We start from the raw sequence: 22,011 nt of genomic DNA, 5'->3' as shown, positions 1-22,011 counted from the left end.
CACACACACACACAACTGACACACGGCTGTCAATGATGAATGCAACATTACAGTACTTGCAGCTGTACGTCTATCTTAATTGTGCTGCTTGTAGTGTTACAATAGTTGCTACACAAAATTTGTGCACTAGATGGCAATGAGCCCCTGAATGAAGCTTAAAGAAATGAACCTTTTTTCGTCATCCCCTAAATTAGAATCTAATCTTCAGCCCCTGATGATAATTTAAAGGTACTAACTTTTACACGACTGTACATTTACATTGGACATGGTCAAACTCCATACAGTACTGAATGACTATACTGTAATAATACAGGATAAAAGAGAACACTCTAATGCTTTTTAATATGTGTTTAAGATTAATTTTTCTTCTTTAGTTGTTTCTAAAATGACAATGATGTTTCTGTGGTTTTAAAAGTAAGTTTTTCCCATTACTGTCTTTTTTACCGGTAAGATCCTCATAGGCCGAGATGTTGAGCCGTTATAGAAAAATGGAAACACTCTTTCAGTAAAAGTGTGGGTTATAGTGTGAAGGTGTGTATCAGTTATAATATCAATGAATGTCACCTTCCCCTTGTTCCAGTCCAGATGCACTTTGACCCTACGGGGATTGTTTTTAGCTCTGAAAATATCTGCATCCTTTCCTGGACAGAGCATGTGGTAATTTCCTTTATTAAGTTGGCTTGAGAAAGCCAACTTACTGATATCCGACTTAAACTTATTATTATTATTAGTGGTGCTTGCAAAGCATCACTACTATTCTCTTGCAAACTTATTATTAGTGGTGCTTGCAAAGCATCACTACTATTCTCTTGCAAACTTATTATTCTTTATCTTATTCTTCTTCTTCCGTATGAAAGTTCGGCGCGTAACTAGTCCCGCACCGTTTGTCGTAGACCCATGAATGAGGTGTCAAATCGTGCGGCCTATACGGGAATGGGGTGCTATGACTTTTCTAAGGGGTGGGTGGTTAATTGCCCCCGCAGGGGGCAATTAACCGCCCCGAAAAGTCCCATAGACTTAACATTGAAGCCAACTTTGACGGATTGTAGCGCAGAGAGTGAATTTTGTAGAGACGTCAGATTTACCACATTTAAAGAGGTTTGCAGCCTGTGTCAGAAGATACCCGGCACAGGGGGATAAGTTCGACCCCCGGGGCAAGAGAGGTCCCCAAAGTTGCCCCATAGAATTTGAATGGGGAATTTGGTGACTTAGCCCATTGACTTATAATGGGAATTTAAAAAAATTACTAGTGCCACACCGTTCGTCGTAGACCCATGAATGAGGTGTCAACCCGTGCGGCTTATTCGGGAGTAGGGTGCTTTGACTGTTTGAAGGGGTGGGTGGTTAATTGCCCCCGCAGGGGGCAATTAACCACCCACAGACTTAACACTGACAACAACTTTGACTGAGTCCCGCACCGTTCGTCGTAGACTCATGAATGAGGTGTCAACCTGTGCGGCTTATTTGGGAGTAGGGTGCTTTGACTGTTTGAAGGGGTGGGTGGTTAATTGCCCCCGCAGGGGGCAATTAACCACCCACAGACTTAACACTGACAACAACTTTGCCTGAGTCCCGCACCGTTCGTCGTAGACCCATGAATGAGGTGTCAAACCATGCGGCTTATTCGGGAGTAGGGTGCTCTGACTGTTTGAAGGGGTGGGTGGTTAATTGCCCCCGCAGGGGGCAATTAACCACCCACAGACTTAACATTGAGACCAACTTTGACCGAGTACCATGAGTGAGGTGTCAAACTGTGCAGCCCATTTTCGGGAACATGGTGCTGTGACTTTTCTGAGGGGTGGGTGGTTAATTGCCCCCGCAGGGGGCAATTAACCGCCCACAGACTTAACACTGAGAACAACTTTGACTGAGTCTTGCACCGTTCGTCGTAGACCCATGAATGAGGTGTCAAACCGTGCGGCTTATTCGGGAGTAGGCTGCTCTGACTATTTGAAGGGGTGGGTGGTTAATTGCCCCCGCAGGGGGCAATTAACCACCCACAGACTTAACATTGAGACCAACTTTGACTGAGTCCCATGAGTGAGGTGTCAAACCGTGCGGCCCATCTTCGGGAACGGGGTGCTGTGACTTTTCTAAGGGGTGGGTGGTTAATTGCCCCCGCAGGGGGCAATTAACCACCCACAGACTTAACATTGATTTAACTGTGGAACCGACTGTCGTAGAGACACTCTTTTGCATTTATTATCATGCTCATAAGCCACGCCCCCTAGCACCCTCATTTGCATGCTGTTAGCATGATGCTAACGCGATTAGCATTTTGCTAGCATGATGCTAACAAAATTAGCATCTTGCTAGCGGTATGCTAATTTCATCAGCACATCGCTAGCATAATGCTAACGCTATTAGCATGTCGCTAGCATTATGCTAACCTTTCGCTAATCACATCTATAGAATGGTCCTAGCATCATGCTAGTGTAATTAGCATAATGTTTAGCTGATTAGCATGGTGCTAGCTTGATGCTAGCTATATTAGCATGTTACTATCAAGATCCCATTGTCGTAGAGATATGGAGGGCCAGAGTTTCACCACGGCAAGCACCACTCACATTTTCTTCAGGAAATGTACCTCTCTAGTTATTATTATTTTTTTTCTTCTTATTCTTCTTCTTCCGTATGAAAGTTTGGCGCGTAACTAGTCTCGCACCGTTTGTCGTAGACCCATGAGTGAGGTGTCAAATCGTGCGGCCTATACGGGAATGGGGTGCTATGACTTTTCTAAGGGGTGGGCGGTTAATTGCCCCCGCAGGGGGCAATTAACCGCCCAAAAAATCCCATTGACTTAACATTGAGACCAACTTTGACGAATTATAGCGCAGAGAGTGAATTTTGTAGAGACGTCAGACTTACCACATTTGAAGAGGTTTGCAGCCTGTGTCAGAAGATACCCGGCACAGGGGGATAAGTTCGACCCCCGGGGCAAGAGAGGTCCCCAAAGTTGCCCCATAGAATTTGAATGGGGATTTTGGCGACTTTGCCCATTGACTTATAATGGGGATTTAAAAAAATTACTAGTGCCGCACCGTTCGTCGTAGACCCATGAATCAGGTGTCTACCCGTGCGGCTTATTCGGGAGTAGGGTGCTTTGACTGTTCGAAGGGGTGGGTGGTTAATTGCCCCCGCAGGGGGCAATTAACCACCTACAGACTTAACACTGAGAACAACTATGACTGAGTCTTGCACCGTTCGTCGTAGACCCATGAATGAGTTGTCAAACCGTGCGGCTCATTCGGGAGTAGGGTACTCTCACTTTTGAAAGGGGACTTAAGACTTAACACATGATGCTAACAAAATTAGCATCTTGCTAGCATTATGCTAATTTCATCAGCACATCGCTAGCATGATGCTAACGCTATTAGCATGTCGCTAGCATTATGCTAACTTTTCGCTAATAACATGTATAGAATGTTCCTAGCATCATGCTAGTGTAATTAGCATGATGTTTAGCTGATTAGCATGGTGCTAGCTTGATGCTAGCTATATTAGCATGTTGCTATCAATATCCCATTGTCGTAAAGATATGGAGGGCCAGAGTTTCGCCACGGCAAGCACCACTCACATTTTCTTCAGGAAATGTACCTCTCTAGTTCTTTATCTTATTCTTCTTCTTCCGTATGAAAGTTCGGCGCGTAACTAGTCCCGCACCGTTTGTCGTAGACCCATGAATGAGGTGTCAAATCGTGCGGCCTATACGGGAATGGGGTGCTATGACTTTTCTAAGGGGTGGGTGGTTAATTGCCCCCGCAGGGGGCAATTAACCGCCCCGAAAAGTCCCATAGACTTAACATTGAAGCCAACTTTGACGGATTGTAGCGCAGAGAGTGAATTTTGTAGAGACGTCAGATTTACCACATTTAAAGAGGTTTGCAGCCTGTGTCAGAAGATACCCGGCACAGGGGGATAAGTTCGACCCCCGGGGCAAGAGAGGTCCCCAAAGTTGCCCCATAGAATTTGAATGGGGAATTTGGTGACTTAGCCCATTGACTTATAATGGGAATTTAAAAAAATTACTAGTGCCACACCGTTCGTCGTAGACCCATGAATGAGGTGTCAACCCGTGCGGCTTATTCGGGAGTAGGGTGCTTTGACTGTTTGAAGGGGTGGGTGGTTAATTGCCCCCGCAGGGGGCAATTAACCACCCACAGACTTAACACTGACAACAACTTTGACTGAGTCCCGCACCGTTCGTCGTAGACTCATGAATGAGGTGTCAACCTGTGCGGCTTATTTGGGAGTAGGGTGCTTTGACTGTTTGAAGGGGTGGGTGGTTAATTGCCCCCGCAGGGGGCAATTAACCACCCACAGACTTAACACTGACAACAACTTTGCCTGAGTCCCGCACCGTTCGTCGTAGACCCATGAATGAGGTGTCAAACCATGCGGCTTATTCGGGAGTAGGGTGCTCTGACTGTTTGAAGGGGTGGGTGGTTAATTGCCCCCGCAGGGGGCAATTAACCACCCACAGACTTAACATTGAGACCAACTTTGACCGAGTACCATGAGTGAGGTGTCAAACTGTGCAGCCCATTTTCGGGAACATGGTGCTGTGACTTTTCTGAGGGGTGGGTGGTTAATTGCCCCCGCAGGGGGCAATTAACCGCCCACAGACTTAACACTGAGAACAACTTTGACTGAGTCTTGCACCGTTCGTCGTAGACCCATGAATGAGGTGTCAAACCGTGCGGCTTATTCGGGAGTAGGCTGCTCTGACTATTTGAAGGGGTGGGTGGTTAATTGCCCCCGCAGGGGGCAATTAACCACCCACAGACTTAACATTGAGACCAACTTTGACTGAGTCCCATGAGTGAGGTGTCAAACCGTGCGGCCCATCTTCGGGAACGGGGTGCTGTGACTTTTCTAAGGGGTGGGTGGTTAATTGCCCCCGCAGGGGGCAATTAACCACCCACAGACTTAACATTGATTTAACTGTGGAACCGACTGTCGTAGAGACACTCTTTTGCATTTATTATCATGCTCATAAGCCACGCCCCCTAGCACCCTCATTTGCATGCTGTTAGCATGATGCTAACGCGATTAGCATTTTGCTAGCATGATGCTAACAAAATTAGCATCTTGCTAGCGGTATGCTAATTTCATCAGCACATCGCTAGCATAATGCTAACGCTATTAGCATGTCGCTAGCATTATGCTAACCTTTCGCTAATCACATCTATAGAATGGTCCTAGCATCATGCTAGTGTAATTAGCATAATGTTTAGCTGATTAGCATGGTGCTAGCTTGATGCTAGCTATATTAGCATGTTACTATCAAGATCCCATTGTCGTAGAGATATGGAGGGCCAGAGTTTCACCACGGCAAGCACCACTCACATTTTCTTCAGGAAATGTACCTCTCTAGTTATTATTATTTTTTTTCTTCTTATTCTTCTTCTTCCGTATGAAAGTTTGGCGCGTAACTAGTCTCGCACCGTTTGTCGTAGACCCATGAGTGAGGTGTCAAATCGTGCGGCCTATACGGGAATGGGGTGCTATGACTTTTCTAAGGGGTGGGCGGTTAATTGCCCCCGCAGGGGGCAATTAACCGCCCAAAAAATCCCATTGACTTAACATTGAGACCAACTTTGACGAATTATAGCGCAGAGAGTGAATTTTGTAGAGACGTCAGACTTACCACATTTGAAGAGGTTTGCAGCCTGTGTCAGAAGATACCCGGCACAGGGGGATAAGTTCGACCCCCGGGGCAAGAGAGGTCCCCAAAGTTGCCCCATAGAATTTGAATGGGGATTTTGGCGACTTTGCCCATTGACTTATAATGGGGATTTAAAAAAATTACTAGTGCCGCACCGTTCGTCGTAGACCCATGAATCAGGTGTCTACCCGTGCGGCTTATTCGGGAGTAGGGTGCTTTGACTGTTCGAAGGGGTGGGTGGTTAATTGCCCCCGCAGGGGGCAATTAACCACCTACAGACTTAACACTGAGAACAACTATGACTGAGTCTTGCACCGTTCGTCGTAGACCCATGAATGAGTTGTCAAACCGTGCGGCTCATTCGGGAGTAGGGTACTCTCACTTTTGAAAGGGGACTTAAGACTTAACACATGATGCTAACAAAATTAGCATCTTGCTAGCATTATGCTAATTTCATCAGCACATCGCTAGCATGATGCTAACGCTATTAGCATGTCGCTAGCATTATGCTAACTTTTCGCTAATAACATGTATAGAATGTTCCTAGCATCATGCTAGTGTAATTAGCATGATGTTTAGCTGATTAGCATGGTGCTAGCTTGATGCTAGCTATATTAGCATGTTGCTATCAATATCCCATTGTCGTAAAGATATGGAGGGCCAGAGTTTCGCCACGGCAAGCACCACTCACATTTTCTTCAGGAAATGTACCTCTCTAGTTCTTTATCTTATTCTTCTTCTTCCGTATGAAAGTTCGGCGCGTAACTAGTCCCGCACCGTTTGTCGTAGACCCATGAATGAGGTGTCAAATCGTGCGGCCTATACGGGAATGGGGTGCTATGACTTTTCTAAGGGGTGGGTGGTTAATTGCCCCCGCAGGGGGCAATTAACCGCCCCGAAAAGTCCCATAGACTTAACATTGAAGCCAACTTTGACGGATTGTAGCGCAGAGAGTGAATTTTGTAGAGACGTCAGATTTACCACATTTAAAGAGGTTTGCAGCCTGTGTCAGAAGATACCCGGCACAGGGGGATAAGTTCGACCCCCGGGGCAAGAGAGGTCCCCAAAGTTGCCCCATAGAATTTGAATGGGGAATTTGGTGACTTAGCCCATTGACTTATAATGGGAATTTAAAAAAATTACTAGTGCCACACCGTTCGTCGTAGACCCATGAATGAGGTGTCAACCCGTGCGGCTTATTCGGGAGTAGGGTGCTTTGACTGTTTGAAGGGGTGGGTGGTTAATTGCCCCCGCAGGGGGCAATTAACCACCCACAGACTTAACACTGACAACAACTTTGACTGAGTCCCGCACCGTTCGTCGTAGACTCATGAATGAGGTGTCAACCTGTGCGGCTTATTTGGGAGTAGGGTGCTTTGACTGTTTGAAGGGGTGGGTGGTTAATTGCCCCCGCAGGGGGCAATTAACCACCCACAGACTTAACACTGACAACAACTTTGCCTGAGTCCCGCACCGTTCGTCGTAGACCCATGAATGAGGTGTCAAACCATGCGGCTTATTCGGGAGTAGGGTGCTCTGACTGTTTGAAGGGGTGGGTGGTTAATTGCCCCCGCAGGGGGCAATTAACCACCCACAGACTTAACATTGAGACCAACTTTGACCGAGTACCATGAGTGAGGTGTCAAACTGTGCAGCCCATTTTCGGGAACATGGTGCTGTGACTTTTCTGAGGGGTGGGTGGTTAATTGCCCCCGCAGGGGGCAATTAACCGCCCACAGACTTAACACTGAGAACAACTTTGACTGAGTCTTGCACCGTTCGTCGTAGACCCATGAATGAGGTGTCAAACCGTGCGGCTTATTCGGGAGTAGGCTGCTCTGACTATTTGAAGGGGTGGGTGGTTAATTGCCCCCGCAGGGGGCAATTAACCACCCACAGACTTAACATTGAGACCAACTTTGACTGAGTCCCATGAGTGAGGTGTCAAACCGTGCGGCCCATCTTCGGGAACGGGGTGCTGTGACTTTTCTAAGGGGTGGGTGGTTAATTGCCCCCGCAGGGGGCAATTAACCACCCACAGACTTAACATTGATTTAACTGTGGAACCGACTGTCGTAGAGACACTCTTTTGCATTTATTATCATGCTCATAAGCCACGCCCCCTAGCACCCTCATTTGCATGCTGTTAGCATGATGCTAACGCGATTAGCATTTTGCTAGCATGATGCTAACAAAATTAGCATCTTGCTAGCGGTATGCTAATTTCATCAGCACATCGCTAGCATAATGCTAACGCTATTAGCATGTCGCTAGCATTATGCTAACCTTTCGCTAATCACATCTATAGAATGGTCCTAGCATCATGCTAGTGTAATTAGCATAATGTTTAGCTGATTAGCATGGTGCTAGCTTGATGCTAGCTATATTAGCATGTTACTATCAAGATCCCATTGTCGTAGAGATATGGAGGGCCAGAGTTTCACCACGGCAAGCACCACTCACATTTTCTTCAGGAAATGTACCTCTCTAGTTATTATTATTATTATTATTATTCCGAGACTAAATTTATAAACTCTATCTCCTCCTAGAGCTTTAACTCCACTAACTCCAAACTCGGCCCAGACCTTCAAACTGATCTCACGGGGTGTGCTATATCTTTTCTAACTGATCGGACTTACTAATTGCCCCGCAGGGGCAATTAAGCGGCCCAAAAATCCCATTGACTTAACATTGAGACGAATTTTGACGGTTTGTTGCGCAGAGTGGGAATTTTGTAGAAATGTTAAATTAACCCTATTTGAAGATGTTTGCAGCCTTTGTCAAAAGATACCATGCACAAGGGTATAAGTTTTACCCCCGGGGCAGGAGAGGTCCCCAATTTGCCCCATTGACATATAATGGGGATTTTGGCGATGAACTAGTCCCGCACCATTTATCGTAGACCCATGAGTGAGGTGTCAAAGCGTGCAGAATATTCGGGAAGAATTTTTCTATGACTCTCCTAAGGGGTGGGCGGTTAATTGCCCCCGCAGGGGGCAATTAACCGTCCCATTGACTTATAATGGGGATTTTAGCGAATTATAACTGGTCCCGCACCGTTCATCGTAAACCAACAAATGAGGTGTCAAACCGTGCGCCTTATTCGGGAATGGGGTGCCGTGACTCTTCTAAGGGGTGGGTGGTTAATTGCCCCCTGCGGGGGCAATTAACCACCCACAGACTTAACATTGAGACCAACTTTGCCCGAGTCCCATGAGTGAGGTGTCAAACCGTGCGCCTTATTCGGGAAAGGAGTGCCGTGACTCTTCTAAGGGGTGGGTGGTTAATTGCCCCCGCAGGGGGCAATTAACCACCCACAGACTTAACATTGAGACAAACATTGCCCGAGTCCCATGAGTGAGGTGTCAAACCGTGCGCCTTATTCGGGGATCGACTCTTATTCGGGGATCGACTCTTCTGAGGGGTGGGTGGTTAATTGCCCCCGCAGGGGGCAATTAACCACCCACAGACTTAACATTGAGACCAACTTTGCCCGAGTCCCATGAGTGAGGTGTTAAACCGTGCGCCTTATTCGGGGATCGGGTGCTGTGACTCTTCTAAGGGGTGGGTGGTTAATTGCCCCCGCAGGGGGCAATTAACCACCCACAGACTTAACACTGAGAACAACTTTGACCGAGTCCCATGAGTGAGGTGTCAAACCGTGCGCCTTATTCGGGAAAAAGGTGCCGTGACTCTTCTAAGGGGTGGGTGGTTAATTGCCCCGGGGGCAATTAACCACCCACGGACTTAACATTGAGACCAACTTTGACCGAGTCCCATGAGTGAGGTGTCAAACCGTGCGCCTTATTCGGGGATCGACTCTTATTCGGGGATCGACTCTTCTGAGGGGTGGGTGGTTAATTGCCCCCGCAGGGGGCAATTAACCACCCACAGACTTAACATTGAGACCAACATTGCCCGAGTCCCATGAGTGAGGTGTTAAACCGTGCGCCTTATTCGGGGATCGGGTGCTGTTACTCTTCTAAGGGGTGGGTGGTTAATTGCCCCCGCAGGGGGCAATTAACCACCCACAGACTTAACACTGAGAACAACTTTGACCGAGTCCCATGAGTGAGGTGTCAAACCGTGCGCCTTATGCGGGAAAGGGGTGCCGTGACTCTTCTAAGGGGTGGGTGGTTAATTGCCCCCGCAGGGGGCAATTAACCACCCACAGACTTAACATTGAGACCAACTTTGCCCGAGTCCCATGAGTGAGGTGTCAAACCGTGCGCCTTATTCGGGGATCGACTCTTATTCGGGGATCGACTCTTCTGAGGGGTGGGTGGTTAATTGCCCCCGCAGGGGGCAATTAACCACCCACAGACTTAACATTGAGACCAACATTGCCCGAGTCCCATGAGTGAGGTGTTAAACCGTGCGCCTTATTCGGGGATCGGGTGCTGTTACTCTTCTAAGGGGTGGGTGGTTAATTGCCCCCGCAGGGGGCAATTAACCACCCACAGACTTAACACTGAGAACAACTTTGACCGAGTCCCATGAGTGAGGTGTCAAACCGTGCGCCTTATGCGGGAAAGGGGTGCCGTGACTCTTCTAAGGGGTGGGTGGTTAATTGCCCCCGCAGGGGGCAATTAACCCCCCACAGACTTAACATTGAGACTAACTTTGCCCGAGTGCCATGAGTGAGGTGTCAAACCGTGCGCCTTATTCGGGGATCGGGTGCTGTGACTCTTCTAATTAACCACCCACAGACTTAACATTGAGACCAACATTGCCCGAGTCCCATGAGTGAGGTGTTAAACCGTGCGCCTTATTCGGGGATCGGGTGCTGTTACTCTTCTAAGGGGTGGGTGGTTAATTGCCCCCGCAGGGGGCAATTAACCACCCACAGACTTAACACTGAGAACAACTTTGACCGAGTCCCATGAGTGAGGTGTCAAACCGTGCGCCTTATGCGGGAAAGGGGTGCCGTGACTCTTCTAAGGGGTGGGTGGTCAATTGCCCTCGCAGGGGGCAATTAACCCCCCACAGACTTAACATTGAGACTAACTTTGCCCGAGTGCCATAAGTGAGGTGTTAAAACCGTGCGCCTTATTCGGGGATCGGGTGCTGTGACTCTTCTACGGGGTGGGTGGTTAATTGCCCCCGCAGGGGGCAATTAACCACCCACAGACTTAACATTGACACCAACTTTGACCGAATCCCATGAGTGAGGTGTCAAACCGTGCGCCCTATTCGGGAATGGGTTGCCGTGACTCTTCTAAGGGGTGGGTGGTTAATTGCCCCCGCAGGGGCAATTAACCACCCACAGACTTAACATTAAAACCAACTTTGACCGAGTCCCATGAGTGAGGTGTCAAACCGAGCGCCTTATTCGGGAATAGGGTGCTGTGACTTTTCTAAGGGGTGAGTGATCAATTGCCCTCGCAGGGGGCAATTAACCCCCCACAGACTTAACATTGAGACTAACTTTGCCCGAGTGCCATGAGTGAGGTGTCAAACCGTGCGCCTTTTTCGGGAATGGTGTGCTATGACTTTTGGTAGGGATCCGTCGCACGGTTTTCCCGAAATTCCCAAATAACCACCCCATTTTCCCCTATTCATTTCAATGGGAAATGGCCCGAAAAAGGGTGAAAACATGGGTCACTTTGAAAGCTTACCGTTCGGCCATAATTCGTCTTAGAAACATCATTCAAAGTTTAAACGGGTCACAAGACTTTGGACTTTTACGGATTGGGTCCATGTTTTAAAAACTTGCACGGTTGCTTCACGAGAGCAGTTTAAGTTTGATGAAAATTTTGATTTTTCACCATGCGTGCGACTGTCAACTGCCATATTCACAGAGTGTGAATCGGAGGGTGTCTTTACACTGTCACCACGTCAATATAATACACTTTACGGGCATGAGGATTCAATATGTCGTAGTCAGGAAGTTCCTGCCACTTACGGTGAAAGAATTTTTGCGATCGGACCTACGGTTCTCGGTTGGGAAGCGTTTGTTTGAGAGCTTAATTATTACAGTTTGCGGTTCTCTGTGTCTGTCACAGAAGAGTGTGTGTGCGCATGCACGACCCATCCCCCACACCACCGACTTGTTAATGCCAATTAGACTCAATCAAACTTCTCTTCTATGTACTATTTCTAACCCATTCAAACTCATTCAAACTCATCTATCTATCTATTTATCTATCTATCTATCTATCTATCTATCTATCTGTAATCTGATTATTTCTATCTATCTATAGACTTCCCTTCTATGTACTATTTCTAACACATTTTATCTCATTCAAACTTATCTAACTTTTCTAATCTATCTATCATCTGACTATTTTAATTAATCTATCTATCTATCTATCTATCTATCTATCATCTGACTATTTATTACTAATCTATCTATCTATCTATCTATCTATCTATCTATCTATCTATCTATCATCTGACTATTTCTATCTATCTATCTATCTATCTATCTATCTATCTATCTATAATCTGATTATTTCTATCTATCTATAGACTTCCCTTCCATGTACTCTTTCTAACACATTTTAACTCATTCAAACTTATCTAACTTTTCTAATCTATCTCTTATCTGACTATTTTAACTTATCTATCTATCTATCTATCTATCTATCTATCTATCTATCTATCTATCATCTGACTATTTATAACTAATCTATCTATCTATCTATGTATCTATCTATCATCTGACTATTTCTAACTAATCTATCTATCTATCTATGTATCTATCTATCATCTGACTATTTCTAACTTATCTATCTATCTATCTATCTATCTATCTATCTATCTATCTATCATCTGACTATTTCTAACTAATCTATCTATCTATCTATCTATCTTTCTATCTATCTTTCTATCTATCTGTAATCTGACTATTTCTATCTATCTATGGACTCAATCATGAATCTATCTATCTATCTATCAATCTATATATCTGTAACTGTCTATCTGTCTGACACTATCTATCTATCTGTCTTTTAAACCTTTTAAACTTAAACTGTTTTAACTTTTTTAACTTCTTAAACTATTTTAAACTTTTCACACTTTTAAACTTCGATCTCCGGCTTTCTCAAGCCAACTTAAAGTTTGTCTAAACAAACTTTTGTATCTAGTTGTAACTTATGCTGCATACTGCATTAGAGAAGAAATTCTTCTTTCTTGGAGCAGATTCTTTAATCACACCCAGTTCCCAGATATCACCGTCCCCGACCTCAACGTCCCAGCAGTGTGAGCCGGAGTTGAAGCCCTCGCAGCCCAGGACGCATGTAACGCTATCAAATCTCTCTGGATTATCAGGAAGCAGTAATTCCTGTTTTCTGTGTTCAACACTAGTGAGATCATCAGACACATGAAGCTGTGAATGTGCCGTGTTGGGGTCCAGAGTAACAGAAGCTGAGAAGAGAAAACAAAATCAAATACTGATGTAGATGAAGGAATAAATTGTTCCATGAAGGAAGAACATATGTAACTATTCCTGACATGGAAATCCTCACAGAAAAAGAGAACAAACAGAAACTTAAAAGAAAACAATGGAAGATAATGAGGATAAAAGTGATTATTTTTTATGCAGTGTGCCGAATGAATAGTGTGCTGTGTGTTGTAATTAATAATAAACAGCTCCTTCATGTATTTTGCATTGGTTCATACTCATCCCGTCTTACCCTGGCTTGGCCGTCACTCTGGAACAGGCTCCATTTTTCCATCGAAAGTTCAGTCTTTGTGCTCTGTAGTAAACTGACAAGTATTTGTCTAATGGACACAGCTATTAATTTCTAATTCTGTGAGTTCTTGTCACTGTGTATATGTGCAAATGCTCTTACTTTTACTATTGAACACAGATTTTTTTTTTTTTTTTATCATGCAACTTCACTAATTGTTGAATTGATCTCTGAACATGCTTATTCGTTATGTTTTTCCAACCACATTTATTCTGTAAAGTTGATGGATCAGCCGTGTCTTCCAGGTTTAAATAATGTGTTGTATTCTTCTGAACCCAATTCCAGTCATTTCAGCAATCTCCTTAGTTTTTATTTTTGCCTAATGCAGATTAATACCTTTTACACTTTTACCGTTTTAAACACTAAGATCTTTTCCATGACCACAGACATGGTTGTTTAAGAAAATACATATACATATAATAACTCCTCACTGCATTAATTAGAGTTAAAAGAAATATTGCCAACTGAAACATTTGCACTTTTAATACTTTGCACACTGTTAGGTTGTTGTGCTCATGACTGGACATTTCCATTTTAATTCCATTTTAATTCTATTTTATTACTTGTACTTAGTGTAAATTCAGCTGCTAATTTTTTTTTCTTCTGTATATTTTTATGTTTTTTTTTATCATATTCTTATTTAATTTATTTATATTCCTTATTTGAATATTTTCTTTTTCATGTTCTATTTTTCTTTTTTTATTATATATATATATATATATATTTATATATATATATATATATTCAAGATTCAAGATTCAAATAACTTTATTAATCCCAGAGGGAAATTGCTTATATATATATATATATATATATATATATATATATATATATATATATATATATAGAGAGAGAGAGAGAGAGAGAGAGAGAGAGAGATCATGGGTGTTTTTAAAAACATTTCACTGCAAATCATACTGTGTACTACTGTAAATCTAAAAAAATTTAATTTGAATTTAACATTAAACACTGCATTAATTATCCATAAATGGCTTGTAAGTATTTAATTATTTAAATCCAAACTGGGACCGCCTGGGACTTTAACGCCCATTTCTTTAAAGATCTTTTCGTCGAAGTAGATTTTTTTTTTTCTCAAAGTGGGAAAGCATTTATCTGTATTCTAATAAGCGAATGAATTCACATATTGCTGCTGTAAAGTTGTGTGATGGAAAAAGCATCAAGGTGGATGCTTAAGAGATGCAATTAAATATGGTTTATAAATTTTAAAATGTTTTTCACAACAAAACCAAATCTACAGTCAAGTCCACAAAGTTACACAAAGGCAAAAATAGCAGCATAAAAACCATGTCAACCTAAATTGTATTTTACCATTATCACATCATTATATACACTACATGCTACAGTAATCCTGATGATAGAAAGGAACCCTGATGCAGTTATTATACAGTAGATTGCATTGCAATTGTAGCGTTAATCTTTAATTGCAAATAAACAAACAAGCAACAACTACAAAAACACTTACTGTATGGGAAGACCTCCTGCATTTTCTCCCAGACTCTGAACTTGAGGTTAGAAATGTGGTTAGAAACATTGATCAGCATATTAGTCTCACTCTCTGGATGCTTTGCTGTGCATTTTGCCCTGAAATTATAAAAGGATAATTTAAACATTTCTGTATCATTCTATACATAAAGGTATGCAGAGGTATTGCTCAACATTTGTCTTTCTTTTGATCACATTTTTTTATAGGCAAGCATGGTTGTAATTATATAAAACAATAATCCCTATCATAAAACAAACAAAGATATACTTACTGTGTCACTGAGGACTCCATATACTAAAAAGAAAAAAAAAAGACAACTGCAAATCATTACAACAAGAATTCATATAAACATGCTTTTTTTGTCTATGTTTGCTTAACCACATAAAACAAAAAAATATATAATTACATATATAAATACATTTTACTAAGTAACAAGAAAAAATTATAAAAGAGATATATTTATGCCTGACATTGCAATTTACTGTTTCGTGTGTTTAGAAAAAAAATAGACTCTATACACTTAAAAATCTGAAAACATTTATATAGTTGTGTAAAACTTATAATATTTAGTATTAGTGGAGAGTTTAGTAAGTAAGGAATAAAGGACTCAGTGTGCTGTAATAGAAAACTAATCAACAACCGCCCTGTGATTAAGCAGTGTTACTGTTACCCTTATGAACTTAATTACTTTGCTATAACAGGCTATCCTATTTCTTTATTCCTTTTATATCTAAGCATTTTTTAATTAAATTATGATAAAGTATAATTTGTATCCATTTATAATTATTTAATTTTGTGGAAATTTTGTGGAACTACATAGTTAGTGTAAGAAAACAGCTGACCAGTACTTGTACCAACACTAGAAGGAAGCAGAGAGCAACCAGAACAAGAAGCCATGTTGTCAAGAGACTAGTTTGCCCTGTCCCAATTATAATCAGAGGCACTCAGCTGGGTATGGGTCAGTTTGAATGGGGCAAACTTCATTCAGTCTCATGTTCAAGGCTCAGCTGCAAGTTTTAATAACAAAAAAAAGTGAACTGATAGTTTCTTTGGCTTCTTTAACCAGCGTTCAGTAGTGTATGTATTTACAGTATTTAAAAAAAAATGCTAGTCTTAAGTTTTTTGCTTGTTTTCTTTTTTCTGTTTATTTAAGCAGGTTTTGGGTAATCTTAGGGCCGTTGGTTTAGTCCGCATTGGGGCACATTTCTGTTTTTGTGGGTGAGTTTTTTTTTTTATTTACCAAATAAAAATGAGACAGCGATTAAAGATAAAGACTGTACACTACAAAATCACAGTTGAAGCCAAGCCTATAATTCAGGGCCCGGTTTCCCGATAACGCATACTCTTAGCGCACTAAGAAGACTCTTAAGATATATCTTACGTAAAGTGATTACTTTTCTAAGTGTGTTTCCCAAAATGTCCCTTAGGAGTCTTCTTAAGTCGCTGGCTCTTACGTCCAACGTTACAAGGCGCTGTCTACAGTGAAGGTCTTGAATTAGCTGACATCGGTTGTTTAGAAATCGATTTTTCACTCTTTTTGCATGACAGCGTTGAGAAAGAAAATTTAAGATTAAACATTGCACAAAATTCTGTAGTGGCGGTGAAACGAACTGGGTATACAATCATAGTTGATTGACAAACAGCTGAAAACACACTTCGCCAGCTTCAAAAACAATGTAAAGCCGGTCAGTTGTTGAGGTTGTATAGCGCACTTATGGAATGAATACAATGAGATGCCAAAGTAGAGGTTTAACGCAAAAAAAAAAGTGCCTAATACCCCTATCTCACCTATTTGGTTTGACTCACAGTATGATGCGATGTTCGGCACAAGGAGATGCCGCGATTTTCCGCCGACGTTGCGCTAACGTTCCGCGAAGTTCTGCAAGCTTCCGCGAGGACCGCCAAAAAAATTAAACATGTTTAACTTAATTTAACTAAATCAAACATGTTTAATTTTTCATGCAGAAAGATGAAAACATAATCACAGCGCAAAAACTCGTGATGAATCATGATGAACCCTACTTACGGCCACTGCGCGAAACCGCATACGTGAGATAAGGGTATAACACTGCATCCCACAGCGAGTCAAACCGCATAGGTAAGATAGGGGTATAAAGCATTGCAATCACTCAGAAAAATGAATGGATGCGGGGTTTGAAACTCCCAAGTTTATTTTCTTATTTAACTAAATCAACTTTCATCATAAAATAAAACTTGTCAAAATAAAAGTCTAACCAGTTATGAATGATGGCTAATGATCAATGAAACATATTTTAAACAAAAAGCAGCAAGCAGCTGGACATCGGGACGTTGAACAAGAGCGTGAAGATGACGCGTTGGCCTGCCAAGTGCAGGTCTGAGCGGGTCAAGAAGCTCCATAATCTGTTGCCTTGGAAGGCGAAACCTTTTTTTTTAAATATCCACCTCAGGCAAAATATGAAAAGGGCTAAAGTTTCGCCTAATGGAAAAATGTACATGAACCACACAGCTCCGCGGACAGCGCCGTCTTCGGTTTAGTACAACAACACGCTGTATCGCTGCCAAATTGTTTGCCACCTGTTTAATATTAAAAAGTATTGCCAATTTGAATGCATTAGTCACATTATGGAAAAGGCTAATTAAAAGTCACTCTATTAGTTCTGATATCAAATAAAATAAAATTCTTAAACAGGCCTACGGTATATTTATCATTAATACGACTTTGATAACGTGCCATAATGTGCTTGCATAAACCGCTGATTTATACACTGCTGCTGCTACACTATAGACTGCTGCTCAGTGGCGGCAACTAGCGTCTTGAGCTGAAACTACGCTAAGAGTGTGTTTATGGGAATATTGGAACATCCTCAAACTGTTCCCACAAAGTTGGGAGTATGTAATTGTTCAAAATGTCTTAAAAGCACAGATACGCTCCAAAAAGACATTAATGAGCGGTTTGGTGTGGAAGAACTGGACTGAACTTGACTTCAACCTGATAGAACACTTTTGGGATGAATTAGAGTGGAGACTGTGAGCCATGCCTTCTCGTCCAACATTAGTGACTGAAAATTCTCATAAACAAAATCCTAAACCTTGTGGAAAGGCTTCTGAAGAGTTGAAGAATCAGATGTTGCTCAAGTTCATATGCAGGGAAAGGCAGGCAAGCAAATACTTTTGGCAATGTGGTGTATTTGGTGAGCCCAATATACAAGACAAATATACAGTCAATAATTAAATAAATACAGAATTTTTACCTGTAAGAGTGATACATCATTAATGTCGATTTCCTTCTCAGTTGTTCTGATTATGTCTTGAAGACGGGCTATTTCACGATTGATCTCTTCAATCTTCTTTTTTAACATCTGGCTCTTTAGCTCCTCTTCCTGTTTCAGGGCACTTATCCTTGCTGCTTCTTCATCTCTCAGAAACTGATGAAGCTTCTCAAACTCCTTTTTTATCTGCCTTTCTGTGCACCGGGCTTGACTCTGGAACATGACAGAAGTTCTGCTGAAGTAGTATGGAAGTCTTTCACATTTTTAACATAAGGTGTCCTGGACAGTTGGATAGACCTGGTATCTCTATTAATTAATATGAACATTTCTAACAGTTATGTTTAAGTAAAATATCTAAAAGTATTCAATTAGTTTTAATTAATTTACTGCTAGGGCTTTTTCTTAATTTATTGTTTATTTTATTATTTACCATCAATAATGTTTTGATGTTAACAAAACACACCTACAAAAAGTACACTGAATCATAAACACAGCAATGGAAAATATCTGTGATGGCCATGACGCCATGAAGGTATGCACTGTTAAAGAAATACAGTGAAGCCTCAGATTGCAAGTTATGTGCTTTGTGAGTGTTCCGCAAGACAAGCAAAGATTTTTAATATATTTTGACTTGGAAAACGAGCAAGTCTTGGTTTATGAGTACTGAGTATCATGTATCTCACACACACACACACACACACACACACACACACACACACACACACACAGACACACACAGACCCCTCCTACTTTTGCCTTCAAAGACACACAGACACACACACACTCATGCTTTCTGCTCTACACAGAAACACTGCTCTGTCGCGATTCTTTTCAAAGGTAAAGTGCAGGTTAATTGTTTTATTTTTACTTTACAGCAGTGATTCCGTTAGTGTGTCGCTCAATCGAGTGTTTGAGAGAAGAGATTAGAGAGATTTCTTGTTTATTTTTCCAATTGTGTTTCCATTGTGTGTGTAAAAATAGTGGAGGAAGGGTAACTGTGTAAGATGAGAAGGGGGAGAGGGGAGCTTACTTTTGATTCACACACACATACACAGCGTGTGCGCACAAAACGGAAAACTTATCTGAATTTTTATTATTTGTTTAAAGGTAAAGTGCAGGTTAATTTGTTTTATTTCTACTTAATATTTTGTATTAATTATTGTTATGTATTTATTTTTTACTGTGGAACGAAAAATTTAAGTTTTATGGAAATAATATTCCATTATTTCTTGTGGAAAAAAATAATTTGGTTTACAAGTGTTTTGAAACCAGCTTCCAGAACGAATTATGCTCGTGATATAAGGTTTCACTATTGTTATAATAGAGACCATAACCTACATCACATATGTTAGAGTTTTCTTAGTTTTTTTAATAGTTTTTTAACTGCATAGTGGCTTTGATTATGATGTGCTCCAGAGTGATCGTGGCAGTTCGAGGCAGATCTCTAAATGCATTATATCTCTAAATATGCACTTTGTGCATAAAACCTAAACTGCCAAAGCATCTAATAGCAATCTGTAAGCCATTCAGAAGCAGAATGCATGCAAACATACAAAGTTTTATATTTGCATCAACTGACCAAAAGTATTTAATTAGCCTACTGTACATATTAAATGATCCATCCTTAAACTAAATAATCTAAAAAAAACATATACCCATATAAGTTTGATTATAGACAAAAATTAAAAATAATAAAAAAATGGTGAATCCCTGAAATAAATTGCAAACAAGGAAAAAGATGAATATGGTTAAAAATAAAAATCAGATCACATTGAAATGTAGTGCTCCAAATATCTATATCAGTGTTTATTTTGCCATATGTGCCATATGTCTAATCAATTAAAATTTATTTTATGCTTTAAAATTAAATAAAAAATGACTTACTTTAATGTGTGAAGCTGCTTTGTTATAATTTTGTTTAGCAGTTTGCAAAAGTGTCTGACTCTTTTGTAGTGGCTCCAGAGCAGCCCTGATTTTTTCCTGAAAAGAAACATATCACTTTACATAAGCAAGATTTAAAGAACATTTTAAAAGTTAAATATTATTCAAAATGAGGAAGTTCTATAGCTGTCAAAACAATCCAGCTGCTTGCAGATGACAGTTGCTGTTCACATTATCTTGAACTGCAGTACTTAAAATTCAACACACAATATTTGTTATTTTTTACACACACACACACACGCACGCACGCACGCACGCACACACACACACACACACACACACACACACTGATATGCTGTAGTAATATAGTTTACAGGGAGAGTCAGTGGACATAAGATCTGTTTCACTGCAACCAAAATTTTTTTATATCCCCTTTGAATACTGTACATGTGCCTAGTGTGCCCGGATCAGTTTGATGTAACTGGGTGGTGATGGCACAGGTGCATGGACTCAATCATCACTGCTTGCAACTATAATTAGGTTTATAATTACTTTATTGGCTTTACGGACTTTGTTCTTAGGGTACATTGACCTCATGCAAAGGATCATAAATATCAAAAGAGACACTTTTTTTTTATAAACCATGGTGTGGTGTGATTAAGCATAGTTTCAGTAGTGTTCATATTTTAAAGTAGTTTATTTTCTTATACCCGTGTTTCCATATACCACAGCAATTTTTGAGCAACTGATATTATTTTTTATACTATAAAAATAAATCACACTTTGCATTTTGTTTTAGTCATTTGAAAAGACTCTCACTTACATTATTGCTGTTACAAACATTGCTTTACAAACCGTTTTTTTCTTTTTTCTCTCTCTTTCGGAGTAAATTAGATAAAAAATAATCTCCTTATGCTGGGGATTCAGAAAACATCACTGTATTGCTGATCTATCTTTTTTTTTAATACAAAAAGGGCAGAATAAAAGTCATACCTTAATGTCACACAGAACTTCATTTACAGGGCAGAGCTCATGATTTTTATGTTTCTTTGACTTCTCACACACCACACACACAGACTCCTGATCTTCCACACAAAACAGTTTGAGTTTCTCGTTGTGCAGCTTGCACAGGTCGTCAAACACCATTGAAGATCTATAACGACGGCTCTCCAAAAACGATTCACACAGCTTCTTTAGTGCCAGGTTCAGAGGAGGATCCAGGCTAGAGGATTTGCTTCTACATTCTGGACATTCCGGATACTTTTTGATTTCCCAGCACTTCTGCAGACACGTTCTACAAAAGCTGTGACTACATGGGAGTAGAACAGGATCTCTGAAAACATCACGGCAAACAGGACAGCAAAATTCTTCCTCCGAAAGATGTCTTGTGGAAGCCATTTCCTTAAACTTCCAATGTGTTTAGTTCCAATGGAATTCCAAATCTTATGTCCAGATCTCACTTTCAGTTTTAATGATTTGAGCAGTTTAGGAAACAGTGGTCAGTCCTGTAGTCCACTTGATCCTATTTACAGAGGTTATGTTTAAAGCAGAGAAACAACACTCAGTTGTCCGGTATAGTTTGGTGTTCATGTTTGTCAGTAGACTTTACACACAGTTCACCAGGGCAAAGTTACAGTAAAACTTATGAGTCATAAAACAAAAATGGTGTCATGTACAGAGAACGAGAGAGAGAGAGAGAGAGAGAACTGTTTTTTTCACCAGAGGGAATCAATGTAAAAATAAATAACTGAATATCCTTCATATACTTTAGCGAACAAAGTATTCATCTCCTTTAACATTTCCACACTTTACTTAAACCTGGAACTGAATTTCATACATCTACAAAAAATAGAATATTTTATGGATTTTAAGTGGGTGGAAAGGCCTCAGGTTCAAAATAATTTATGGTTTAAAAATGGTGAGAAGTAAATGCACTGTAGATAAATTAGCACTGTTGCCTTATGATGTCTCGTAATTAGCTGAAATGAGTTGTTTGAATGAGTCATAAACTCT

The 22,011-nt window shown here is 41.2% G+C and overlaps 1 pseudogene; it reads right to left on the bottom strand.

Annotated features, from left to right (window-relative positions):
* On the bottom strand, nt 1-21,581 carry LOC128510505 (E3 ubiquitin-protein ligase TRIM35-like; annotated as a pseudogene).
* Nucleotides 21,582-22,011: the final 430 nt, after the last annotated feature.

The sequence above is a fragment of the Clarias gariepinus genome, chromosome 22, assembly GCF_024256425.1.
Source record: "Clarias gariepinus isolate MV-2021 ecotype Netherlands chromosome 22, CGAR_prim_01v2, whole genome shotgun sequence".
Lineage (NCBI taxonomy): Eukaryota > Metazoa > Chordata > Actinopteri > Siluriformes > Clariidae > Clarias > Clarias gariepinus.
The sequence above is the reverse complement of the archived record's forward strand: the minus strand, read 5'-3'. Positions and strand labels throughout refer to the sequence as shown.